The following is a 23319-nucleotide window of genomic DNA, read 5'->3' on the forward strand; positions in this document are numbered from 1 at the left end:
TATCAATGCACTTCAAGTGGAATTTCAAAAGAATTTTGATAAAGCCCAAACCTATTGTGCGAAATGGAATCCTGTGGGACTGAGGATAATATATGGTCATGGTTTTAGAATGGGAGAGCTAGCAGGCAACACTGAGTAGGAATAAAACATTTTTTTTTAAATGGAAGGCTAGTAGGAAATAGCAAGGATCGTGGCTTGGCCCCCAATTATTCCCAATACATATCATATCTTTGGTTGAGGGCCTCAAATGCAATATTCCCGACTCTGCTGACAGCACTGAACGTGGGTGGGTGAGGGGGTGTAAAAAAGCTCCAAAGTGACTGAGACAAGTGAAATTACTGGAAAATACGTGGCAGATGGAGACCATCGGGAGAGATGAGACGCTGTGCACATTGATGGGAACAATAAAACGGCAGGCTCCCATTTGGAAAGGGCGTGGTTGAAAAATGTTGCTCAATAAAGGAACTTAAGCTGCATTTTTGTTTATTTCTGCGCAGCCCTCTCGGTACATATATGGCAATGAGTTCTGAAGCCGGAAGTCAATACTGGGAATGGCATTGGCACGCTGACCAGTGTATATAGACCCAGCAAGTGGGGAACTATGATATTGAAATGAATCTGGATCTCCCTGTACACCAGTCACTGAAAGCAATATTTCAGGAGCTGAAAGCAGGTAGGAAGATAAATGGTGTTTTCACCTTCATTTCAGGAGAATTGAGTATAGGAGTAAGAATATCTTACTGCAGCTGTACAGTGAGACCCCATCTCGAACATTGTACAGTATTGTGTGCAGGTTTGATCACCTTATCCAATAAAGGACAAACCTGACATTGAGGGAGAGCAGTGAAGGATGGCCAGACTGATCTCTGGGATGACAGGCTTGTTGTGGGAGCAGAGTTTGGGGCGACTGGGCTTGTATTCCATGCCGTTTAGGAAAATGAGTGGTGATCAAAGTGAAATATATAAAACTCTGACAGGGCGAGACAGATTGCAAGCAGGGATGGCAATTCCCTGTCGTGGACGTTTAAAACAAGGGGCCACAGTATTAGGTACAGAGAGGCCACTTTGCATTGAGATGAGAATAAATGTCGGCACTCAGAGACCGGCGAACCAGGGGTACTCTTTCCCAGATCAGGCTGTGGAAACCAAGGCGCTGAATATAAATAAGGATTTCTGGAAATTATAGGGATAGGGAGAGAGCAGGAGTATCGTGTGAAGATAGATCAGCTATCAATCCAGGTTGTTCTCCAATGGCGCAGCAGCTGTGTTCCTTTGCAACACAGTGTTGTAGAAAATCGTGCAGTATTAATAATGGGGTCTATGGGAAAAAAGGGTAATGGACGAACCCCCAAAAATATCAGTCAAGCCAAAAATTAACTTTAGTCTAGTACATACACTAGCACAGTCTAAAATACATCTTTAAATCACATATTGTAATAAAATTGTCCTCTAAATGTAACATTTTCAAACTACAGTCACTGTCTACAGCAGTGTACCATACACCACACTCTTCTCCAGAAAGTGCGTGGGCTGACTGAACACGTGATGCCGATGGGGAAATTCCAGTTCTCCACAAGATTCTCCACAGTTTGAAATAAAGTTCTTTCTAAATGTAGACTACAATTCCCGGTTTCAGGCTCAGTTTCAAGGCTTCCAGAGCGGATTGTATTCCTGTTTTACCTGAACACATTGATTGTATATTTTGCAGATAGAGGATCCTGAGGCTGGATTTTGCTGTTCAGCTTGTTCCCGGCAAGGAATTGCGTCACAGTGAATGAGAGTTCACCTCATGGATAAAGGTTCATGTATCACAGTGCGGCCAAATTGTATTTAATCAACACGCGTTATCAGAGAACTGCCTGTATATTGAATGGAGGAGCAAAATTGATGGACTGAAGGAACTACAGCAGTTCTCATTTTATATTTCACAATGTTTAAACATTTTAAGGCATATGAATATTGTATGTATAAAACTGCATGAAGGAGATGTTAGGCCATTAACTAGCACAGGGATAGCTCAATGTGTTGTGTGACGTACTCATTTCCCGATGATCCTGTGCAACCTGTGGAAAAACTCTGCAAATGTCACAAATGGTCAGATGTTAGGAAGGAAGTCTCTGCATGGTCAACAGGACTATGTTTCCCGTTCCCTTTTCCGACACCAAGGTTGGGGCCGGGTGTTCTCTCCGGGTATATCCTTTAAGAACTCGGAGCATTTGATACAATTGAGTTTCTTGTTTGGCTGTTTCAGAGACCATTGAAGAATTTATCACATGTTTGTATGTCTGGCGTCACTTTTAGGCCAGACAAGGAAAGCACGGGAGTTTCACTTCCTCAAAGTACATTGGATAAGGAGATAGATGTTTACAACCAACATTGGACACAAGATCACTGTTACGGACACCAGATTTTAGATCTCGATATGTTAATAATTGTTTTTATTATTCCACCAGTTGCCAAGCATTAGCCTGGTCTGTATTCGTAATCCAATTACAATTCCACTACAGCACTATCTCCACATGGGGACCTATCGGAAACTACACTAAGCTGGTGATTAATGTGCTGCTTGATAACTCTGTTAAAAAAAAAACTCCCACAACCTTGACTGTCGTGATGGGACTGATGAGATGCTAATTGGTCAGATTGTATTTATTCCCCTCTTAGGGAACTGGTCATAGCTGAGTAATTTTTCACATTGTCAGGGAGATGTGAGAGTTGGAACTGGAATGAAACAGCTTCCGCAGGGACACGGCTTGTTGTGCAGCACAAGTCTTCAGTCCTATTGCAGGAATTGGGTCAGGGCCCATTGCCTTTGTCGTATCTACTGTGTTCAGCTGCTTCGTCATGTCATCTGCAGCGAATCGAATTGGTTGAAGACTTTCATCTGTGATTCTGTGAGCATCATGATAGGGTGAAGTGGATCATCCACTCAACATGTCTGGCTGAGGATAGTGCAGCCACCACATACTTGACTTTTCGACTGATGCACAGGACTGTTCGATTATTTGGATGGGGATATTTGTGCAGTCCTCTCCTCCAGTAAATTGTTTAATGGTCCATCGACATTTATGCTTGGATTTGGCAGGATGACAGAGCTTTGATCAGGTTTGCTAGTCGTGGGATCATTTCTGCCTCTGTACCAGATGTTAGTTCTGCTGATTCGAATGTAACCAGTCAACTGCGGTAGCTTTAATGGGTTGTCATCAGATGGTACTGACCCTGACATGTTCACCAACACTCATCACTGAACCATAGATCTGCGTGATGTTCATAGTGGACTGAGAGATTACCCTGAGTGGAAGGTTACAGATTGTCATTGAATACAATTCTGTTTATGCTTCTGCTGTGACCTACAGCATCAGATGATAACCCAGTTTAAGCTGCAATATCTACAATTCAATTCCACTGACTGTCCCCAGTTCACACCGAGACCCATTCACCCAACAGAACTGTATTCACTGACCTACTCTGGTTTCTGATGCGTCAACCCTTTCATTTTCATATTCTCATTCTGTTGAAATTCTTTCCTTGGTGTCAGGCCTCCAATTTGTTACTATAACTCAATCAATTTAAGGTAGTAATCTGAATCTTTTCCCTTCAGTAATGCCATCTTCTGTATTTGAAGTGAATGTGTTTCCCTCTGTTTTTCTCCCTGACCATGATTCAGAGCTCTGCAGTGTCAGTCATGCCAGCATTATGCAGTTTCAGAGTCAAGGAACTTGTCACCATGCGTTATTGTTCAGTTCCCAGTGTACGGCGCTCCATGTTGGACAGAATATTTGGGCATCTTTTACATATGTCGTTGGAAATTGTTCAAAAACAGAAATCGCTGAAAAAATTGCTGAAGATGTTGCAGCATTTTCTGGTGTGAATGCAGATATAAACTTGCAGGTCCATTGAACCTTCGACAAAGCTTCCTGTCTCTCCAGCAATTTTTGGTATTTTTATTTACAGTATCGATCGTTATTTGTTTAATTGAAATTTTTTTCTGTGCCCCTATTCATTTCTGGATAAACTCAGCAGGTCTGTCAGCATCTGCAGAGACAGAGAAACAGAATTAGTGTTTCGAGTCTAGTGTGACACTTCTTCAGAATTGAAAATGATTGGAAAATGTGGTTTTAATCCATAGCCAGAGATGGGGAATGGGTGACAGGGAAAATGGGTGTTACAAAAGATAAAAGAAGAGTATGTAAAACGGGTTTAAATTAAGATGTAACTGGGGAAAAGGGGTTCTCTCTATTGAGTGCAAGATAAGGAAGACACAAGCACACAAGGCCATAGGGAGACCAGGAGGGGGCATTTTGACTATATGGTATTATATAGATCTGGCCATAGATACGTTTTCATTGTCGAGATCATCACCCCCTTTAGACAAATAAATGCAGGTGCTTGACGTCTTATTGGCACTCGTAAGTGTTTCATGTTGCCTCAGTATTGTAATATGGAGAAAGACAAATAACAGGATGAAGTTTGGGCTGAGTATTATTTTACTGTCATGTTTAATATAGTTTCAAATTTGCAGTACTTATCTTTAAATGTATGTTCTTGAAGTTAGTATCAGATGGAGTGTAGAAGGTTGTGGGGCTGACATTCCATAAGTTTATGAAATCATGAGAGGTATGGATCGGGTGAATATCCAAGGGTTTTTCCACAGGATGGGAGAGTTCGGCCATGGAAGGCATAGGTTTAATTTGAAAGGGGGAACATTTACAAGGGGCTCAGGGGCAATGACTTTACACAGAGGGTTGTGTGGAAATGGAATAAGCTGCCAGAGGAAGAGTGGTAAATCCATGTACAGCTCCAACATTTGAAACTCATTTGGACAAACATATGAATGGGAAACATTTAGAGGCATATGGGCCAAACGAAAGCAGATGGGGCTAGTATAGTTTGGAAAACCTGGCCAGCATGGACATTGAGGAAAGCTTCACGCAGAGTCAGTGTGGTTTGGTGAAAGGGAAGTTATATTTTGCCCTGTAAGATCATGCAAAGTTTTTTTTCGAGATGCCTGAAAATGTAACAAGCGGATTTGATCTGGGGGATATCTGATAGACAAGAGGCTTTCCAAAACATTTCCGCAGGGTATGATCAAATAAAAGATCTTACTCAAGCCAGAAGATCGTATGATGACGGATGAGGTATTAACATGTGATGGTGATTGGTTAACACATCGAAATGGGAGAGTCAGGATGAGTGGATCTTTATGATAAGTGTTTATCTGCTGGAGTACCACAGCTATGAATCCGATGGCATCAGTTATTGACAATCTATACTGACAGTCTGAAAGAAGGCGTTGTGTGCAATATACAGCCGAGTTTGTCGATGAAACTGAGAATCAAAAGGCAGGCTGTTTTTTTTTAACGCAGAGGACTCCCATTCAAGGAGCAGTACAGAGGGATTGGAGGGTTCCTGTGTATGAAACATAACGTCAGCATGCTGATGCAGCAATAGTTACTTGCTGATGCAGCAATAGTTAGTTGGGACATTAGGCGGCTTCCTGGAATAAAAAGGTTGAGTTATTGAGAACCTCTATAATGGTGAGGTGATTATTCATTGGGGGTTAAATGAATGAGGAGAGATACTGCTGAAATATACAAGACACAGAAAGGGCTTGAGAAGGCAGATATTGAGAAGTTGTTTCCATTCCTGGGCAGATTGTCGCACTTCAGGATATAGGTACCGAATAAGGAGTATCGATTTCAATCTGAGATGCCAAGTGATGTCTTCTCTCCGAAGGTAGTGAATGTCGGGAATTCCCTGACCCAGAGAGGTGTGGAGGGATACAAGGAGTCGGTAAGAAAGTGGAGGTGAGCCCTGGAGTAGATCAGCCATGTTCTTATTAAATGACAGGGATAGCCTGATGGGCCGAATGGCCTACTCTTGTTCCTATTTATTAATTTCACATGTTATGCTTTTGGAAAGTAAATGGGTCTTTTCCTGGAAGTTGTGTTGTACAATGTTGCAGTCAGGGAGAGCAGATGATGTGTTTGAGTTAACCCCGGGTGCGGTATGGGGATGTATTCCCAGCGAATCTGGGCCTGTAACATGACCAACATCTGGAGCCGAAGTTACAGAGAGGGGAAGCCTGGAAAGAGGGATTGGGGGTGGGGGTCGGTTCCTGACTCAGCTTGGATTTTCCAAGTACATTTCCATAACAACATCTCACCATCGGAGTGGCCTCGATCTTCCCCTCTGTATCAGGTCCGAAGGGCTGGATGGAACATCAGAACACAGGGCTGAGGGATATGAGCGAGCCAATCGGCCCTTGGACACTACTCCACTAGTAAATAAGTTCATCTCATTGTGGTCCCAACTACACTTCTCTCTCCATGCGCCATTATCCCTGATTCACCTGTCTATGGGCAATCAGGTGAAACCAAGCTCAATATAATATAAAGATTCAGCCATCCCAAACTTCTGGGAAAGAGAATTCCCGCTTGAATGAAATCCGACTTGGTGAATTTCTCCTAATTCCTGCTCTGACTGAGGTTGGAGGGTGTCACTGTTTCTTTATCTAGTCCCACTCCTCCACTGCTCCCAACAAATTTTAAATGTGACCAGATTGGTGATATGGCCAATGATAAAGCTCTCAGACTGGGTCAGGTTCAGTGACAGGAGCAAGTCAGGCAGATTTCTTTAGTCAGCCACAATTAACTAATAGAACTAACGGGTGTGCATGGTGGATCTGTGATTAGCACTGCTACATCCCATCACCATGGAGCTGGGTTCAATTCCAAACTCGGACGACGCTCTGTGTGGGGTTTCCTCACAATGCTCCAATTTCCCCCCACAGTCCAAAGATATGCAACTTACAGTGGATTGGCCATGATACATTTCCCATAGTGTCCAAGGATGGGTAGGTTAGTCATGGGAAATGCAGAGTTACATGGATAGTGAAGGGCAGGCAATTCTGGGGGGATGCTCTTTGGAGGGTCAGTGTGGACTTAATGGATGGGATATGCTGCTTCCACACTGAAGATATTCTTTAAAAATGACTATAAATTTGGACTATACCCAGTAGGTATCTATTTGATCCACTCTCCTCTCGGTCTTGTATGTTTCAATAAGATCACCTGTGTTTCCAAGAGTGACCTGTTAAACCCTTCGTAATATCAGGTACTCATTCCTGGAATACGTGAAGTGAAACATCTCCGAACTGCTTCCAATATGATCATATCCTTCCTCAGATAAGGAGACAAAGAAAAATTAATCTCACACTCAGAGCTTGTGTTTTATTTTTGTTTTCTCAGTGTTGTGGGTCTTAGTAACTCTCTTCCACACAAATCATTGAAGGCAAAGATATTGAATATTTTTGACGCACAGACAGAAGGTTCATAAATAACAATGGAGTCGAGGATTATCGGGGATTGGCCCGAATGTACGATTTGTGGAAAATGTACAGTATTACCAAATGTCACGGCTCCAGAACATCCAGGAATATCATTCAAACCTGATGGAATGATGATGGAAGCTCAATGTATATTCGGATGGCTTTAATTCATGACAGCTTCAGGATTATTGTGTTTCAGGGCTTTTCAGTGGCGGTGATTCAGAAAAGAAAATATTGTGATGACGTCAAGAGAAGAGTAATGGAACTCAGGTTTCAGTATTCTTTATGGTACCCAACGGAGCTTCGTATTGCTTTGAATGGATCAATGAACTTGTCTGACTCTCCAGAGAAAGCAAAAACTTTGTGGACATTTTAAAGTAAGCAGGATGTTGAGATAATCATGTTTCTCTCTTAAAGAAATTTTGTTGGATTTTTCTAGTATGAACCAGTGTTAAATTATAGTCGGGGATTGGTAGAATACTCACTTTTAACTTCTTCATACTATTACTACACTTTTTCTCTTTCCTCTTTCTTTTCTTGTGTCTGGGGTGTGGCTCAAGTTGGAGCGAGTTACAAATGTGGTTGTGATGACTAAGTGCCCATCTATTAATTGTTATTAATTGCCCTGGATGCCATATTGGAAGCGGGCAGAAGTTAAAGTTTTGTGACATGTAAGCGTCCCCATTGGGCGGGGTGGGGGGGGGTGGCAGTTGAGAAAACTCTATCAAGTGTCATTGGTACATTGGATTTTGTTTCTTTTTTTAATGTTTTTAGCTTTGGAAAGTTTCGAGAGCTTGTTAGTTGCAGTAGTTTTAGTTTGTACAGATTTAAGCTCAATGAGTCTTTTGTCATCAATGCTTAGCGATGTGTAATTTGATATGAAATTCTCTCGAGTTCAAATGTTGCTACAGTATGTTATGGATAATGACATGCTTAAACGGTGTACCTGGAACATTAAGGGGAGCCATCTGACATTCAAGAGGAAAAATGTGCTTTATCGTCTTACAAAAGAGAGAGTGAATGTTGTCCTGTTGCAGGAGATGCACCTTGATTGCAAGGAACGTTTGACGTTACAGCAGGGAGGGTTTGATCGGGTTTATTTCTCATGTTTTAATACTAAGAGTGGGGGAAAATCATAATGGATAGGAAGAATATTCCATTTAAATTACTAGATTATATTAAAAACCCATGGAAGGATCGTAATCCTCAAAGCCTTGAACTATGGGAATTAATTTGCATGTTTATTGCCACCCGGTGCACCCTCTCAAGCTCCTGGAAGATGCCTTTCCCAAATTAAGTTATCTTGCATCGTGGCACATTATTGTAGAAGGAAATTGCAACTGTCTTATGGCCCTACTGTGGACAGAATATCCAAACGTCCCCCAATATCCTCGGTATAATGTAAGCAATTAGTGGATTTGTGTGCAGAACTAGAGCTGGTGGATGTCTGGAGGCAAATCTGCCTCACAAGTAGGGATTTTATTTTCTTCTTTAACCCGCAGAAATTGCACACGAGGGTTGATCTCTTCCCTATCCATGCAACAATCCTAGATTCGGTGGCATCCTGCGCAATTAGGAATATTATCCCAACATACCTGCCCCAGAAGTGGATAGAGGTCACATAAGATTATGTTGTATGCAGATGGTCTTATGTTTTTGTCAAATCCCGCAATTTCGGTAGCTCACGTGATGCAATGCATTAATTCCCTTGTCACTTTTTCTGGCTTTAAGATTACTTTTACAAAGTTGGAGGCCGTGCCTATGGGAGATATTGGGGAAATACCTGATGTTGAGGGCAAATCCTGGTTTCCTTTTAAATGATCACGGGGGGGGGGGGGAGTAGGGTGGGGAAGGACCCTATTTCGATATATTCATTACATGCGTCTTTGATCATTTATTTAACGTGAACTATGCCCATTTGTTTAACAAAATTAAACAAGACCTTCAAAGATGGGAGGCAAATCCAATATCCTGGCTAGATCGCAAAGCTGTTCTTAAAATGAATGTCTTTCCTTATTTGCTATACCCCTTGTGAATGCTTCCTTTGATGTTTCCCAGACAAATATTTAAGAGACTTTATGGCTGGTTTATCTGTTTTATTTGGCACCATAAGCGACTTTTTATCAAGCTAACCAGATTGCAACAACCCCACTGATTGTGGGGAGTAGATCGCCCAGATAAAAGCTATCAATTAAGATATTTTTTATCCCATGTTATTGCCTGGGACGCTGAGGACTCGGCATCAATACTGTGAGATATTGAAACCTCTCAGGCAAAGTGAACCCTGATTAGTCTGTTTTTCTTAGCTAAAGTGACAACATTTAAGAAGTATTGTCATAACCCAATAATTATCAATACTATTAAAACATGAATGACAATGCATCAAATTGAGGGCAGTAAAGCCAAAACCATGTTTCTTACCCCTATAATTGGTATCCTGGGTTGTCATCCTGCGATAATAGATTCCAGGTTTAAACTGTGGGCAGCAAGGGGTGTGCCTTGCTTGAGTGATTTAGAATTAGTGGAATCCCTACAGTGTGGATACAAGCCCTTGGGTCCAGCAAGTCCACTTCGACCTTTTGAAGAGTAGCCCACCCAGAACCATTCCCCTACCATCCTATATTTACCCTGACTAATGCCAAAACCTACACATCCCTGAACACTATGGGTAAATAATCAATGGCTAATTCATCTAACCTGCACATCTTTGGACTGTGGGAGGAAACCCACACAGACACGGCGAGAATGTTAACTCCACACAGTCAGTCACCCAAGACCAGAACTAAAGCCGAGACCCTCGTGCTGTGAGGCAGCAGCGCTAACCACTGAGCCACCACGTGTTATTTGATGGAGAACCAGTGATATCATTTGATCAAATAACTCGTACGTACGGACTACCTCATAGAAACTTCTTCTGTATTTTTTTCCAGATCAGATATTTGATTTTAAAAAAACACACTTTTAACAGGCTCTTACAGATCCGATAGAGGGAAGAGGTAGACTATTGCTCAGAATACACTCTCTGTCAGTACCCTTTATCATTAGTTGGAGAATATCCCCTCAGACAAGACTGTGCAGCTTTGTGATGTCTGCGAGAGAGAGTTCAGAACACTTCGGAGACATGGGAGGATATTTGTGAAAATGCTGAAAGGATTTTGATCTGTAATAGGACCCATTCCGTGCAGTTGAAAATTCTTCACAGTGTCTATCTGACCCTAGATTGTCTCTCAAAATGCAAAGTGGGATTACCTTCAGCATGTTCTAAATGCAGAAAGACTATAGGCACTCTTACTCATTGCTTGTGGTCCTGTTGCAGGCTTCATCTATATTTGAGCACTGTGGTAGGTGTGATAGAGTGGGTATTGAGGACTGAATTGGAGATGGACCTAGTTTCTGTTTTCCTGGTTCTGCCCAGGGTAGTTTTCACAGATGAACATGGGGAAAAATAAATATATTCTTACTTTCCGTACTTTCCATGTTAGGGAATATAGTCTGTTGGGTCGTCGTCAGCTCTTCATGGAGAATATCCCTTTCGAGTTTATCACTGGTATGGTGCACCAAAAAACAAAGATTTATATGAGGCATTGCAGCCCTTTTTGTATTACGGCAATACAGGGTTATCGGCCACTCCAAGAAGGGTTTTTATATAACCATGATGCTATTGACTAATGAATCTAATATCCAGCGATGAAGAACCATGAACATAAATAAATGTATCAGTTAATGCTCTTGATGAACGAGAGCTATCGTTTTGTTGTGCTGAGCTGTATTGTTTATTCATTATTTATTGTTTAGTTTTGGGTTTCTTCTGTCTGTGCAGTGTTTTAACTTACTTTGTAAGTACATGGAACTGGATGCATTTTTTCAGTTATTTGAGTTGTGTTGTTATTGACTTATTATAATATTAAAAATCTCTTTTTCAATAAAATATTTTTGAAAATTAAAATGCTAACATTGATAGAATAGAGTCACAAAGTACTCTCATCAGAGAGACCACTCATGTTGGTTTCTCCTGAGGATCACCACACCTCGGGTGATGGGGTGAGGTTGAGAGAGCGTCCCTTTCATGGTAACCTCTGTAGGTGTGGGGAACCGAGCCTGCACTGTTGGCCTCCCTCTGTATCACAAACCAGCCGTCTGTCCAACTGAATGGGAGAACTGTGTGACTTATACAGACAGAAACAGTCTCAGACTAAGGGTAAAAGAAACATTCATAACAAGTAAAGTGGAACAATTCAGGTCATGGTCAAGATGACGGCTGAGGGTAAAAACGGTCTCTGCTCGAAATTGTATTTTATAACAAGACGTGTTTAGAAGCTGTCTTTGTTTTAATACCATTAAGGTGAGTCAAGTGAAATAACCAGAATTATTAAGTGTGATTGGATATCTATAACCATAAGATAAGTGTAGATTTTTGTTTGGTCTGGGTGAAGCATGCTGACAGTTGCATGAAGGTATAAAGATGATGGAATATATTGTTAGGTAGCCGTAACCATGGGAAATGCCCTCAAACAGGCGCTTGAAAAAAATGGGGTAAAAGTGACTGAGTGTTGTTTGGCCAATGACAGGAACCTCGGGGGTTGAATGACTCAAAGTTCCCGTAACATGGAGCTGAGAAGACCATCAGTTCAGCGGGGACCTTATTAAATGCCAGAGCACGTTTGAAGGGCTGAATGGCCTCAGCATGGTTTGAATTTTATGTGATTTGAAAAACGTACTTCTCTACTCCTTCCTCTTATATGTTACACACTGGGAAACTGCCATTTTCCTGAAACTGGGGAATTATTTGGAACATTATCTGGAACATTCCATAATCAGCATTCTCCAGAATATTCCATGATTGTGTGGGATGTTTTGCAAAGGCGAGAGATAGAGAGAGTGAGAGAAAGCGTTGCATGCAGTTATGAGAGTGGGGAACCATGAGTCTTTTTCGGGGGTAGGTGCGATCACAGATATACAGTGAGTGTTAGAGAGCAGAAAGAATACAGTGACACTTATCCTGAAAGAGCAGGGAAGGTTATTGATATTTGTCCTGGACTACTGGGCATTTCTTCACACCTCAGATACTGCACTGAGCTGGGCGGTGAACTCAGACCATGATTGGTGGGTTTAGTGGTGTGGCTCTTTCTAGCAAGAGAATGTTTTCTCTCTGTAGTAGCTCATCTAATACACCCGCCGTGGTCCGTCAACAAACCATGCTGTAATTGCCCCTTATCTGCCAATCTGCCATTTCCCTGCCTTTGCTCTGTATCCATCTAATCCTGTCCTATCTGTGTATTTGTCCAAATGCCTTTTCAATGTTGTTATTGTACCCACTTCAATCACTTCCCCTGGCAGCTCAGTCCATATGCGTACCACACGCTGTGTAAAAAAGATGACCCTCAGGTTCCTTTTTATTTTTCCTCTCCAAACATGAATGGATGTCCTCTCGTCTTCGATTCCCCAACCTTGCAAAAAAAGTATTCACCCCAGGCATGCATCTTATAATTTGATAAAATCTATACTTCCATAAGAACCACCTCAGTTTCCTACTCTGTAAAGAAATAAGTTCTAACCTGTCCAAATTCTTCCTATAAATCAACCCTTTAGCCCAGGAAACATCTAGTAAATTCCTTCTACATTATTTTTTGTTCATTAATATCCTTTCTAGAGCAAGGTGAACAAAACTGTACAGAATACTCCAACTGCAGCCTTACCAACTTTCTGTACAACTGCAACATAACGTCCCAACTTCTATACTCAATGCCCTGATGTAGGCCAGTGTGCCAACAGCCTTCCTCATGGTCCTGTGTACCTGTGACCCAAATATCAGATAACCGTGCACCTGATCTCCAACGTCGTTTTGTTCCACTACACTCCTTAAGTCCCTCTCAATCATCCTTAAACTCCTACCTGGATTTGACTTTCCAAAATGCAAGACGTCACACTTATCTATATTAAACTCCATTTGCTAATTCTCAGCCGACTTTCCCAGCTGGTCAAGGTATTGCTGCAATTTCTAATAATGTGCCTCTCTCTAAACGATGCCTCTAATTTTAGTGTCATCTGCAAACTTACTAAGCTTGCGTTGTGCACTCTGATCCAAATCATTGATATAGATAACAAACAGCAATGGGCCCAGGACCGACCGCTGAGGCATGCCAATTGTCACAGGCTTCCAGTCCGACAAGTATACCTCCACCATAGCCGTTTGCTTCATAATTTCAAGCCAATTGTGTCGCCAATTTGCCAGTTCACCTTGGATTCTATGTGATATAATCTTCTAGAGTGGCCTACTATGTGGATCCTTATGAAAGGTCTTACTGAAATCGAAATAGAAGATCTCTACCACTGTGCCCTCGTCAAAGTTCCTGGTCACTTCCTCAAAAACCTCTAACAAACCTCGTAAGGCATGATCCGCCACGCACAAAACGAAGCTGACTGCTTCAAATCAAACTTTGTATTTACAAATGCATGCACATTTTATCTTTCAGAAGCTTCTCATTTGGTTTAGCGAAAACAGGTGTGAAGCTTACTGCTCTATATTTCCTGGGCTTTTCTTTGCAGCCATTCTTGAATAAGGCACAACGTTTGCTACCGCCCAGTCTTCCGGGATCTTGGCGCTTAGGCTTTATCTCTCGCTTCTTGCAGTGGTCTTGGATGTATCAGGTCAGGACCAAGAGATTTGTCTGACGTTGTGCATTCTAATATGTCCAACAGAAACTCTACTGTGATATGGACAGTACCAAGATTTGACAACTAACTTCCTAAAAGTCACAGGTCTTCATGTCTTTCATCATGGTAAACACAGAGGGGAAGTTGAGGAATTCACCAATTCTCTCTTGAGGTTTTACACATGCATGCCTATTTTGGATTTTAAAGCATCCTATTCTTTCCCTAGTTGTTCTTTATCTTTACTATACTGAATTTGGATTCTCTCTAAATTTCTCAGCCAAGGCTATCCCATACTCCCTTTTCACCTTGCTGATTTCCTTCTTCACTAAACTCCTCTATCCCCTGTATACCTCCAGGGAATCCCTTGATCCGAGTTGCCTGAACCTGAGCCACGCCTCCATTTTATCTGGTCAGAGCCTCAATATCTCTTGACATCCAGGGTTCTCTCTTCCAGTCTCACTTTGCCTTCACCCTCACAGGAAAATGGAAACATTGAACTTGAGCTCTCTCACTTTTAAAGCCCTCCCACTTGCCCGAAATCCTTTTACCTCGAAACAAACAACTCCAATCATCCCCTGCAATCCCCTGTCTAATTCCAACAACATACGCCTTGCCCCAATTTAGAAGTTGAATCTGTGGACCAATTTTGTCCCTCCCATAACTATTTTAAAATTAATACAACTCTAATCACTTTTCTCAAAATGCTCCTCCACTTTATCTCCTTCACCTATCCTGCCCTATTTCCCAACAGTAGGTCGAATTTGTCCCTTCTCGAGTAGGTTATTCTATATATTGATTGCGGAAACTTTCCTGAACACACTTAACGAATCACGTTCCATCTAAGTTCTTAACCATCTGGTACTCCCAGTCTATGTTCGGAAAATTGAAATCATCTATAATAACAATCCTGTTGCTCCTGCAAGTCTCCCCAGTCTCCTTGTATATTTCTTCCTCTAATTCCCATTGTTGATTTGGAAGCTTACAGTGAAACCACTATAACATTACCATCCCCCTCTAACTACTTTGCACCTTTCACAAAACCCAATTGGATATTATCTCAGTCATTTCAACTTTAAATACTGGTGTGATACTCGCCTTAATCAGTAGTATTGCTATTTGAACTGTCTCCATTTACATCTCTCCATCGCAGTGATTTTCACATCATGGCACCCCTTGACAAGGCACAGTGGAGATATGGAGCTGTAAATTGATGGGAGCCGCACATCCTGTCACTTTCAGCATTGTTTGCAAGTTTCCCCACACTGGGCAGCGATCTAACACAGTGTTACCGAACAATGCAACAGTCTGGGCTTATATATGAATGAACCAATGCAGTCTGCACAGCTCCCCACGCTGGAAATTTAGCCAATGATAATAGATTGAGCATTGGTGTGGGCTGCACAGAATTCCATTCTGGACATTGCTGGGTTGCATTCAGAAGTACGCTAGCCGGATCGACACAGTGCTCCATCGTGAACATATAATGGATGGAGTTGTTATGTGAGTTGGATTGAGAATGTGAGAGAGCTAAACATCTGGCAATACCTTTATTATTTGTTTTCATTCTTGTGATTGGACCCTGTGTCCCAGTCTCGAGCAGTTGAATGACTCCTTTCTGTTCCTGTGCCCCAGTCTCGAGCAGTTGAGTGACTCCCTCCTGTCCTGTGTCCCAGTCTTGTGCGGTTGAGTGATGGCCTTCTGTTCCTGTGTCCCAGTCTCGAACAGTTGAATAACTGCCTCCTGTTCCTGTGTCCCAGTCTCGAGTAGTTGAGTGATGGCCTTCTGTTCCTGTGTCCCAGTCTCGACCAGTTGAATAACTGCCTCCTGTTCCTGTGTCCCAGTCTCGAGCAGTTGAGTGACTGCATCCTGTTCCTGTGTCCCAATCCCGAGCAGTTGAGTGACACCCTCCTGTTCCTGTGTTCCAGTCTCGAGCAGTTAAGTGACTCCCTCCTGTTCCTGTGTCCCAGTCTCGAGTAGTTGAGTGACTGTCTCTTGTTGCTGTGTCCCAGTCTCGAGCAGTTGAATGACTCCCTCCTGTTCCTGTGTCCCAGTCTCGAGTAGTTGAGTGACTGCCTCCTGTTGCTGTGTCTCACTCTCGAGCAGTTGAGTGACTGTCGCCTAATCCAAGTTTTGTGAAAGTAGATGTCCTCCTCCTGCTCCAGATTAACAGGCTCCAATAGCTCTGTGCTCAACTGCTGCTTCTGTGGAATGGAGTTGAGGGACTGAAGCCTCTTCACATTCTTTCCCGCTTTTCTTGAGTAAAAGCCCTTCTCCTGTTTCTGTAAAACACCATCAAAATCTGAATGATTTATTTTTGTATTTGACTATCATTAATTGAGTAAACAAGCTGACTGACAGAATTCAGAAGCTGAATAACCTCCTCCTGTTCCAATGTTAAACACTCAAGAATCAATAGACTCTCAGAGATGTACAGCACGGAAAAAGATCCTGCGGTCTGGTCATCCATACCGACCAAATATCCTAAATTAATCTCGTTCCCCCTTGCCAGCAGTTGGCCCATCTCCCTCTAAACACTTCCCATGCGTGTATCCATCCAAATGCTATTTTAAAAGGTGTAACTGTACCTGCCTCCAATACCTCTTTTGGCTGTTCAATCCATACACACAGAAGTGTCTGTGTGAAAATGTTGTTTTAGCGTCACTTTTTAAATCTTTCTCCTCTCACCTTAAACCTTTGTTATCTATATTTGGACTCGTCTATCCTGTGAAAACACATTGACTGTTTACCTTATCTATGATCCTCGTGATTTTGTAAACCTCTTTAAAGTCATCCCTCAGGCTCAATACTTGAAAATTGCCCTAGCCTATTCAAACTCTCCCTGTAACTGTAACCCTCCAACACCTGCAACATTCTTTTAAATCTCTTCTGCACCCTTTCAAGGTTGACAACATCTCCCCGACAGCAGGGAGACCAGAATTAAAGACAATATTACAACAGTGGCCAAATATCCTGTACAGATCCAACACGTCATGCAAATGCTTAGAGTCAAAGCACACACCAATAAAGGGAAGATCACCAAGTGGCTTCTTCACTATGTTGTCTACCTGTGACGGTACTTTCAAGGAACTGAGAACCTGCACCACAAGGTGCCTCACAGGACAGCGATCTGGGTTTAATTCCATCCGTGAATTACTGACTGTGTGGTGTTTGAGAATTCCTGTATGAGTTTACTCCGGGTACTATGTTTTCCTCTGACAGTATTAAGATATACAGGTAAGGGTAGATTGACCATCCTAAATTGTGCATGGTACCCTGGGATGTGTGGGCGAGGTGGATTAGCCATGGGAAATGCAGGCTCAGACGGATAGGGTAGGGGTTTGTCCAGTGGGATACTGTTGAGAGGGTCGGTGTGGCCTCAATGGGTAGAATAGCCTGTTTCCTCACTGTAGGGATTCCATAATTTCTGTGCAGTAATCCTTGATTGGCGACTTTCAACAGGAACCTACCTACATTTCTTACTCTGATATTTCTTGCCAAAATGCAACACCTCACATTTATCTAAAATAAACTCCATCTGTCACTCCTCAGCTCACCTAATCAACGTCTCATTATATTCTGAGACATTATTCTTCACTGTCGACATGACCACCAAAAGTGGAATTATCTACAAAGTTACTGACAATACTTCACTTACTCAAGTCCAAATGATTTGCATAGCAACAAAAGACTCACTATTGATCTTTGTGGCACGCCACGAGTCACAGGTCTCCAAGTTCAATGAACAAATGTCCACTGTCACGCCCTGTCTCCAATATTCAAGAAAAAATTGGGCCTAAATGACAAGCTCTCCAGGATTCCCGGCAGTCTAACCTTCCTAACAAGTCTACCATGTAGAACATTTTGGTTTTCTTACTGAATTGCATAAAGATAACATCCATTCTCCTGCCATCATCAATCATCTTCTTCACTTCCTCAAAAAATTCCACCCAGTCAGAGAGACGTCATCTCCAATGTACAAAGCTCTCTTCAGTCCTTGTCTTTCCAAATGCATATACATCCTTTCAATCAACCCACCCCCTCCCAGCCCCCACCGCCAACAATTTAGTCACCATTGACGTCAGGCTCACCAATCTATAGTTAGCTGTATGTTCCTTACTTTCTTAAATAATGACACTATGTTAGCAGCCCTCCAGTCTTTTGACGCCTCACCAGTGTAAATCAATAATACAGATATATCAGCAAAAGACTTGAGCAATCTCTTTCCGAGCTTCCCACAAACTCCTGGGATACAACTGATCAGGTCACAGGGATTTGTTCACCTTTGTATGTTTTAAAATGTCCGATATCTCCTTGTAATATAGATACTATTCAAGATATCACTATATATTTCTTCCTTCTCTCACTGTTGTAAGCTCCTCTACATTAAATACTGAGGAGAAATACTTGTTTAGTAAACCTTCCATCTCCTATGGTTACGCAAATAGGTAGCCTTACTGACCTGTAAGGTGCCCTATTCTCTCCTAGTTAATATTTTGCCATTAAAGGACGTATACAGTTGCTTCAATGCCTCGCTAAGCCTATTTCTAAAGCCATCTCATGTCCATATTTTTCTGGCTGGAGTTCCCCATTGACTATACACTTACTTCCCTTATACCCCTCTAGGGATTCACTTGATCTCAGCTCTGTTTACCTGACATATGCCTCCTTCCTTATCTTGACCAAAGCATCAATATATCTAGCCATCCAGCACTCCCTGCACCCACCTGCCTTGCCCATCTCACTAATAGGAACGCGATAGCTCTGGACTCTCTGACACCAAGATGTAAACGCCTTGCATTTTCCAACCATCCCTTTACCTGCGAATAGGGTATCCTAATCAGCCTTTCACAGGGCTCACCTAACACTTTCAAAATTGACCTTATTCAAAGTAGGAACTTTAATGTTTACATCAGGTCGTTCCTATTCCACAACTAGTTTGAAACTAATATTTACGTGTCACAGATTTGAAAGTTAAATAATCACTTCCTGCCCCTCTGGAACAGGTTCGAGAGGCTGAATGGCCTCCTCCTGTTCCTCTGTAATAGACTGGAGAGGCTGAATGACCTCCTCCTGTCCATCTGAAATAGACTCAAGAGACTTCATGGCATCCTCCTGTCCCTGTGTAACAGACCCGAGACATCAAATGACACAGCAACCCGTGGACTACGCACTGCCGGTAAACTGTATCTAATGGTGGTCCAAACATTCTCAGTTACAGTAACACAGAGAACACAATGTACTCCAGGTGCCCTCTCAGTAACACCTCATACAGCTGAAGTGACACATCCCTTTGTTTTGAATGATTCTGTTGGCAAAATGTGCCAATATTCAAGTTTTCCACCTTTTCAAGTAGCAACAGACTAATATGGGCTGAATGGCTTTCTCTTATCCCTCTGTAAGAGGCCCATAGGAACAGAATTGTTTTGGCCAGTTCCTGAGCAGCAGTCTCAATGCTCCGTCTCAAGGTTATGAAAGGATTTGATAACAGGGCATTAAAACCATGAGTAGCCTCACACTGGTCAATAAGTACCGTACATTGTGTTCAGGTATCTAGAAACTTGCCTACCTGTCTTCTTTTTATGCAGCCGATCTGTGTTTTTTTATAACTGCCTCCTTTCATAAACAGAGTGGAACCAGTAAATGAAAAGGGATGTATGGAACTGGTTAACTGAGTCTGTTTGTTCAGTGACTGTGATTAATGCCAACCTCCATGGATTCTAATTATCCCAGTGGAGAGTTTCCATCTTTTAATGATAAATAACCTCCGTACAATGTGTCAACCCACAACATGAGAGGGACCATCACCGACAGCACTGCCGGGGATCAGCAGGTCCAGAAAGTGGGGGAGGAGAGATCAGACTCTGAGAACATTAGACGGGAATATTCCAACAATGGATCAGAATCTGAGAACATTAGACAGGAGCTTATCCGATTATGTTTGGTATCTTACTGCATTTAATTTGTTGCCATTATCATGGCGGATCTATTACGCTCTTCTCATTTTTCAATACTTCTATTATCCCTTCCTGGCTATCGTTGGTGTTCCTGGTGAGTATCACTGTCCAGATTTTGTTTTCTATAAACCAGTTATGACTGTATTATTGTTATTTCATATAGTCTAAACGTCTTGCCAAAATTATTGTTCCTGTGGAATCTCTCAATCCAGATATTCACTTTACAGTCCACTACTAACTGACATCAATGAAGGTGTTCAATTACTGTCGAGCTCTCTGCTCTGGCAGTGTTACTCCGGGTCTCTATGTTGACCTATTCTGTTTCAGGGCAGAACCACAATTCATTATATCATTGCCTTTGCTGTTAAGAGCATGGAGGTCATTGTCTACTGTTCTGGTTACAAACTCCACTTCCTCTACTGTTTCCATCCCATCTCTGGACAATATCTGCAGCAGAAGCAGACACGTCACAAATGTGGGAGATCCCTTTGACACTGAGTTGATTCTTGACACCATTCCTTGACCATTTCTAACTTGAGATACTCATCACTCCAGAATATGTCTCACTGGTTTATTCCATCTGCTGTTTGAATCTTGAGATATGAAATACAGTCTTAATGAAGGCAAGAATCTGCTGCTGATGCTCCCGGCTTCAAACCTGCCCAAACAAATCTGATTCAAACTCACACCAAACTCCCATCCATCTGTCATTCATGCACGCTGACGTATATTGCTGCTGTGTCTGGCAATGCCTTTATTTTAACATTCTCAAACACTTTACCTTATCTGTCCATGAAACTTCCCTCGTTCTCTCTGCTGATTAATAAAAAGCCTGCCAGTTGTTCGTATTTAAAATTGTTTTCTTCATGTGCGTTCTTTCTCAGACAATGAGTTTCTCATTTAACCACGCCAATCACGCGCACACATGCACTCTCTCTCTCTCTCTCTCTCTCTGATGAACCAAGCGGAGAGAGCAAACCTTCCCACTGTAGGCAGTAACCTGATGTGAATATAGTTAGCATATGATAGTAAAGTTTGCAATACTCTCATACTGGGCAGATAGTGTAGTTTACTGAGCAACACGCGAGCATGATCTGCACAGCCCTCCATACGGGGATGTCATCTTGTCCCAGTTAATGTTGTTTGTGGTGTTCTGTGAAGCAGATTCAGAATTTGATGTAACAAACCATTTCAGCTTATCTGGCAATGCCTTTATTGAATGTTCTCATTCTTGTAATTTTACTCACGAAGATCTCACTTCTCCAGTTAGTCCCACTGCCCTGACTTTTTCCCCATATTTCCATAACATCTTTTTAGTTAATTAACTGTCTGTACCTTTGTATATTTCCCTGGCCTTGGGCTTTGGCTCCCTAATGTATCGAGTGCTAGCATTGTGCAGCTCAGAAATAATGAAATGGGGTGTGATAAGCGGTTGTTCACTTCCTGGTATGTCCCATATGATGGTCCATGGTCAGGCGTGTTTCAGAAGTTATGAGAAACATCCTTGTAACTTGGTCAGTACCTGTGGCTGTCCCTCTCTGGTGATCTTGCGATCAGTAACACGAGGAAGCCCACTGAGTAAAGGACCAGGCATCTAAATTGCCTGATAATGCTGTCACTTTTTTAAATAAAAGGTTATTTTATCCTTTTTTTTGTAAGAGATCTTAATTCCAAACTGCCTACTGAAAACGGCTCAAGTAAATAAATTACGGGGCGTTTAGGGTTTTTAAAAATAAATTGTAGTAACAGTGGCCAGCTGGCACAGACCAGGCTTTCTAGGTTTCTTTTTATTGTTGCTACAACAATCACCAGGTGCTTGGGGTCCCAGAAGGTTGTAAGTTTTAGTAAATTATCCCGAGCTGCTATTCTGTCTGAACCTCACTTGATGCTTTTTCCTCCTGGATTGGAGAACCGTATGCAAGAACACATGTCTGAATGTTCCTTTTTACCAAGAGGTGTGTTTAGGTGATGTTAGTATATTGGACCAGTTCATTTGTAGAAGGTACTGCATCCATTATTCGGTGAAGATTTCCAATATTTAAGTTATTCTAAATTCCTCTTCATTTTGTCTGGATTTTCATTAGAGTGTTTAAGTATATTGCGTTTTACTTAATGGTGAGTGGTTTGACTAGTAGCATCACATCTGGAACTCCCACTTCACATCTACCATTAAAATAAGGAAAGATCGGCATCCAAGCTACCTTCTTAAAATAGTTTGAGGCGGTCTGGTTGGTCTATAGCAAACTGGGGTCTCTTGTCTGGTTCTAAGTCGATAATACCAAATTGGGTTTACAATTACAATCCATACAGTATGCAAACAGGCCATTCGACCCAACATGTCCACACCGACACTACGAGGAGTAACCTACCCAGACCCATTCCTTTACCCTATTGTTACACATCTACCCCGACTAAGGCACCTAATCCACGCATCCCTGAAAACTATGAACAATTTATCATGGCCAATACACCTGACATGCACATCTTTGGATTGTGGGAGGAAACCAAAGCATCCAGAATAAGCTCATGCACACACTGGAGAGTATGCACCAGGAGACTATTGGGTTCAAAGGTCGCGTATGGTAGCTGCTAGTGTCTTCTTTCCCGATGTTGAATTCGGTTGGTATTTTTTGTATAAACATTCAGTCAGCAAGAGTTCTCTGTGTGTGGAAAAGTGAAGTTGGGGGTTTTACAAAAGGTAATGAAGGCAAAACTGTAGGAATTGACAGACAAGCTGGAGTTGGGGTTGCGATTGTCTGTGAGAAAATGTGAGATAATTACAGCGATAGCTCGGCAATTACATTTGGTGGAAACGCCATCAGACTCTTTGGAAATGGCTGGAATTCAATTTCAAATGAGGCACCTTGAACATGAGAAGGAATTGAAACAGTTTGAATTATGGTGAAAAGTAGAAATAAAAGAAAGGGAAATGAAGAAGAAAAAGAGAAAAGGACAGAAGAAAAGCAGAGAGTTTCAACTTGAAAAATTAGCAATTAGAGAGGAAAGTGGACATAGATGGCGGAGATGAAGATAGACGGTCGGCTGGATGAGGAGGATAGTGAGGTTAAGCAACCCTATTGTAAATAATGGTCTAATGGGGATCTATTTAAATGCATCCAGGCATTCTCTAAATTTGATGAGAAGGATGGTGAAGCCTTTTGAATTTCGTTTGAGAAGTGGCTAAGCAAATGCAGACACCAGTGGCCATGTGGATTTAGTTGATCCAAACAAAGCTGATAGGTATTTGCATCCCTATTGGATGAGGTATCTGGCCAGTATGGAGTGGCCAGTATGCCATCTGAAAGTGCATATGAGCTTGGGCCAGAAGCTGACAGACAGCATTACAGAAATCTCAAAAAGGGTCTCTGGTTAAACGCGCAT

Source organism: Hemiscyllium ocellatum, unplaced genomic scaffold (assembly GCF_020745735.1).
Source record: "Hemiscyllium ocellatum isolate sHemOce1 unplaced genomic scaffold, sHemOce1.pat.X.cur. scaffold_400_pat_ctg1, whole genome shotgun sequence".
Taxonomy (NCBI): Eukaryota; Metazoa; Chordata; class Chondrichthyes; order Orectolobiformes; family Hemiscylliidae; genus Hemiscyllium; species Hemiscyllium ocellatum.